The sequence below is a fragment of the Toxotes jaculatrix genome, chromosome 21, assembly GCF_017976425.1.
Source record: "Toxotes jaculatrix isolate fToxJac2 chromosome 21, fToxJac2.pri, whole genome shotgun sequence".
In the NCBI taxonomy this organism is placed as follows: domain Eukaryota; kingdom Metazoa; phylum Chordata; class Actinopteri; family Toxotidae; genus Toxotes; species Toxotes jaculatrix.
Genome location: NC_054414.1, coordinates 14,004,232 through 14,010,231, shown reverse-complemented (window position 1 = coordinate 14,010,231; position 6,000 = coordinate 14,004,232).

The following is a 6,000-nucleotide window of genomic DNA, read 5'->3' as shown; positions in this document are numbered from 1 at the left end:
ACAAACCCCTCCCGCAGTTTGTTTATAAGCCTATTCTTTTATAATAGTATATATAAATAAGTGAAACTGTGTAATGGATCGCATTAAACAGGCGGGCATATTGAGGCAGGATTTAATTTGCATGCCAGATTAGCTTGCTATTGGTTGGGGCAGTGCCGTAGGGCAGCCTGTTCATTAATAGGATCTAGTCTCTTCAAATCCATTAAGTCAATTGAACCCATACATAATCTGATTTCAGAGGCACCATGTAAATGTTGTACTGGTACGCCTGTTCTAGGACAGGCCTTTGCCCTTCCCTTACGTGCAGTGGTGTGGTGGTATTTGTAGAACTGAGGTAGAGAGGTAGAGATTGTAAGCACCACCCAACCAAATAAAAAGACAAAGCAAATAAATAACACTGCGCATGAAAATCAGTTAATACAGCATGTGTTGTTAGGCCTACCATAATCCCTTCATCGGTGGTTTTAAAACCTCTGCCTCCAGCAGCACGTAGGTGATGAAAGAAAGGACTTTTTCATTCTGTCACCTGTCACTGATATTGGAGGACAGATTCTGCTACTGTACTGCTAACTTGCCTTCATCTTGAAAGTCTACAGCATACATCCAGCCAGCTGTATCTCCAGCCGGGAATGATTCTGCAAAAACCTGGAATACATTTGTCCAGTTGTGGCTTTCTACAATACCTGAGCAACTATGGAAAGACTGTGGTTACATTCCGTTGTCTCATCAACTGGTCAGCGATGAGATGGAGAACATAGTAAAGCATTTAGCTGCTAAAGAGCCAGACACATCTTTCAAGGGTTAATTTACACTGAAACAGAGCTAAAAGGAGAGTAAATTTTAGACTTATATCCATCAGGTGGCCAAAAACACTTCATATAAATGCCAATGTTGTTCCATATCTGGATGTGTAAGCAGCTACAGCATAATGTCCTACAGCACAGTGGTATCATCACTTTCTGGGATTTCAGTGCACCAAAAAATTTGGGGATCAAATTATATAGCAAATGTTTTGGATAATGTGGTGCTACAACAAAATCAGTATCGTAGTTTATGGTTAATTGTTACTGTGCGTGTTTGGGCATTTTGAAGCCATGGCTATGAAAGCCTGCTCTGGCACAGCTCCAGGAACGAAGCTAAAATAACTTAATTAAGGATCACGATGTGCAGAATGCTTACTTTACATACAGTATACTAAAAATACTGTCATCAGTTTTTTAGGTCCTAGTGCAGAATTAAATATGAGGCCACAAGGCAAAAAAAAATCTGTTTTGTGCAAACACCTCTTGTAAACATCTTAAACTCTGCATCCACACCTCATGAGAGGCAGTGACTCCCAGCCACGTTAACAAACTCACGGGTGATGCAGGGGGGTCAAGATGACCTAAATCCTTGTTTGTGTGGCTCGCTGGTCAGGGCTGAGGAGGGGAACACTGCTGGAGGCGCTCAGAAGACAAGGTCCAACATAGTCCAGGTCATGCCTGAGTGACCCGACTAGCCCGAGATTTACACACTGTACACACCCCAGCATCTGGCCAACAGGGAGCTGCACATGCACGCACACACACACACACACACAGCTAACTCACAGATACACACACATCCACACTGTAGATGTGAAGAGAGGACAGGGACTCACCATGGGGAAATCTCTACAGTTTATAATTGGGGGAGGCTAAAGAAGGAAGAAGAGAACCATAACAAATCTACACAAGGGTGCATGAGGCTAAATAGACCTGAATGTCTGAAAGGAGACTTAAAAAATGGGACGATTCCAGTAGAGGAGACATGATAAATACATTTGGAGCAGTGCTATCCGGTAAGCTTTTGTTTGTATGTTTATTGTATTAATTCTCACCTCAGTATTTTTCTCCATTTTGATAACATTTTTTATAAGAAAGCAGTTTCTGCTTTCACCTCAAGCATTCAAATTCATGTTTACTTACTATACACATAAATAATAAAAAAAAATGTAGCATGTGTAATTGGCTGGCTATAGGTAAATACTGCAAAATATTAAATAAAGAATCACAGTAGGAGGCAGTTAAGTACCCCTCACCTGAAGACTCAAAGACTTCATTTACAATCCTTAAACTGTACCACAGTGATTTCTGTGTCAGAGGATTTGTCACCTCTGCTGTGAGGTTTTCCTGCTTTTCAAAACACACAATGGGGGAAAAATTAAATCCTCGGAGGAGGATTTAGACACTTATATAACTCCCCAATTATAAAGTTTTTTTTTTCCTTCAAGAAGCCTCAGTGCCCTCCCTTCTGTTTATATGACTCACAAATATCTAATACTGAACTGTGTATAATGCCAGTATGCCCACATGACTGCAGAAAAGGCTCTTTCGCTTTCTGCCCGACTGAGTCAGGCATAATGGGAGGCTTGAAAAGCTGCGAGCTTAAACCAGCGCAGTCTTGACAAAGCCTTGGTGGCTTGCTGGGAGGCTGTGCATCCTAGGAAGTTGCCAAAAAACTAATTTTCAAGAGCACTCAGCATGGTCTTAAAGCCATCTAATGGAACCACACCCAGACTGGACGTTAAACACTTCACTCCTGCACGGGCAATTTGCTGACAATGACGAAGGAAATGACTACAAAGGCTACTATAAACCTTTTCAAATTTAAGAGAAACTGGCAACCAGTAATAAAAATGCACATACTGTACCTAACATAGACTATATGGCTAAAAGTATGTGGATGCCTCAACATCACACCGATACATGATTGTTGAAAATATAATTCCCAAACTATGGGCATTAATATGTTGCTGTAGCCTCCACTCTTCTGCAAAGGTTTTCCCCAAAATGTGCCATGCAGCCAGAAGAGCATCAGTAAGACTGGGCACTGATGTTGGATAAGACCTGGTTAGCAGATGGCATTCCAGTTCACCACTGGTGAAAGTTATCGAGTGGAGTTAAGGTTAGTCAAGTTCTTCCACACTAGGACAGCTAATGATAATTTTCATCATCAATCAAGCTACATATTAATTATTTTCTCAACTAATAACAAACTGCCTTGACTATAAACTTAACAATTCTGGCCTGAACCACAACCAAAGCTCCAGATTAAAAGTACACAAAAGTATGTGTCCACATACATATGGGAAGTAAGGGAACCACACACAAAAAGGACGATAAATAGTAATACCTCATTTTTGCTTAAAAAAAAAGGAATGCAAATAAACTGCTTTCTGAAAACTTAAAAAGCAAACAAGAACAAGATTTTGTTTCAGTGTGATCATAAGAAATACATAACATTTAACATATGAAACATGCTGTACTATGTGGATATGAAGCAGCCCAACTATTAAAATGCACATACCTAACATACATTTGTTCTACGCAGCCTAAGTTAGAGGCAAATCTGATTCAGGTAAAAGTATCTTGAAAAAGAATGCCTGGTATTTTCCTTAGTTCTCTTACAAGATATATTTTATGATAAACCACAATAAAGCCAAGTCATTGAGAGGTCCCTGTGCCTTTTGACCCCCCCCCCCCCTCTACCTGAAGGCCTCAAACCTTCCCTCCCCCTTCTACTTATATTTCAACCCACCTTGATGTACCTGTTTATGTGTCTGTGGGTGGTCCGGCTGGTACTAAAACAAATTCCCCTCCCCCCACACTGACAGATTCAGGCATAGAGTACCCGTTTATCCGATTTCAGGAAACGGCTAAAGCTGCCCACTTGTTTTGCAGTTTATGTCCTCAGTATGAAAGAAGTAAAAAAAAAAAAAAAAGAAAAAAGAAAGGTTTGAGGGTGGGCACACAGAAGGAGGGGATCATTCAGCAAAAAAAAAAGTCCCCCTGGCCAGGCCTCAGGACCACCTAACCTGTGGCTTCTATTCCTGACCCCATAATGTGTGTGTGGGAGGGGGGGGATATTACCTTTTCGCGGACAGTGCTTCCCCATATTCCCTGACCCCACAGAGACATTACAGTGGGCAAATATAAAGCAGGGCTTCATGAAGCCTGAGCTTATCTGGGCTCTGAAAGTATGTGAGACATGCCTGGGAACAAAAGGCCGTCTCTCAGCCTGGGAGCAGGCCAAGGGGATCTCTTTCAGCAGCCACAGATTGCCCTGTGTTTTCTTAATTGACAGACCCCGGCCACATTTGATAGAAATGACATGCAGCTGGCAGGGAGCCCCGGCCTTCCAGGTAGACCACCTTTCAGCAGGAAAATTGTCCTCAATCTACTTCATAAAGAAGTTCGATGGAGGTCTCTCAGTCTGCGCCACAAGCATACTGTGCTGCGGTGGGTTCATCTCACTGTGGACTACACCTGCGTGGGAAAACTTGGTTATTTCAGAGCGTGGGGTCAGCTTTCCCTCATCTACACCCTCTGAGGGCTTGGTGGAAATTATTTTACAAAAACTATTTGAAAAACAGAACTAATTTGTAAGTGAGTGTTCTTAATTTTCAAGTGAGACACCCACATTTAACAGCACACTCTTTATTACTCTATTTTTAACAGACTATTTAACTCAGGTGTTTTAATACATGCTTTCTGCCAGTTTTCTGCTTAAAACATAACCAGACTCCTTCTACTGTATATACAGTATTGAATTGTGTCCATATATATTACATAGAGTTACATTACTGACGTTAATACTCTTCATATTATTTATAGATTTGTATCATTCCTTCCTCCTGTAACTGCCCCATCTGTTTATTGTTCTGTCTGTACATTTTATTTGTTTTTTTTACATATATTTATCTATATGCACATTGGTCACTGTGTGCATGGTGTGGGTAGTAAAGTGGGTAGGTCAAGCTACATAAAGCTATATGTTCCCTTTTCCCAGTCTGAGGAAAGCACGTCCTCAGCTGGCCAGATACAGTAGTGCACCCTTTCCCTTTGTTTTTGTTTTTTTTAAACAGATCTGTCAATCAAGCCTCAAAGATGCAACCACTCTTTATCTGTTTATACATTTAAGCCCAAAATTGAATTTCCAATCAAATTAAAAGTTATTTTAATTATTGAATTGCAGATAAGTTATTATTGGGCAGCAGATCTACTATTCCATTAGTAATAGTCCCTGTTATATGCAGTTGTGTCTACAGATAGTCACCACTTCAGGGCTGAAAAATGCTAATGAGTCTCCATGATCTCCTAGTGATGACAAACAACAACATAAACTGCCAAAATTCCTTTGTCACATCACATATTGTCAAAATCTCTTGTGTACATTTAGATGCTGGGCATCCAAAAGGCCTGAACTCCACAGAGAATAAAAAGGGGCCATATGGCATCCATGTCTCAAGCCCCCATGATCCACCCAGGCTGATTTCCCATCCGGTGTAGGAAAAAAGGATTTCAGGGTGCCAAACGGTGTTGGTCCCCTGTGGATATTAGTGGGCCATGGAAGATAAGAAACTAGCCATCCCAGACATCCAGTTCCATCAGCAGATAAGAGCTGAAAAGGCCCCACAGCTCCAACTGAACCTCCACTGTGTAACTGTGCAACTTTACAGCATTCATCCAATACCACAATTTTTTATTTTTGCTTCATTTATGATGCAATTACCACTTAATCATATTTCAGATCATTAATGTAGCAGTAACAGTGTTTAGATGTGTTTCTTGCCCCGTCTATCTTAGTTTTTGCAATGCCGCCATGTTCCTAGGTCTCAATGACCTAAGTTACCTGAATGACCACAAAGACTCCACCTTTACACGTCAGCTGACTGTCTGACCCTTTCTTCATCTCCTTCTCTTTTTGACATTTCTCCTTGCAATTCTTTCGCCCTGACACATCTTTCAGCGCCTCCATTTTAACTGCTACTACGGCACATTTTCTTTAACCTTTTCCAAGAACAATTTGAAAACGCTATTCGAAAGCAGCAATACACTCCTTAATCTCCTGTGATCTGAAACTCTATCTTCCAAGGACTCTGACGCTAAAATACTCTGAAAAGGACAGAGATATGAAAGGTCCTCCGATTACTGCTGAATAAGCAATGAAACAATAGATTACCCAGCGAAAATATCAGCG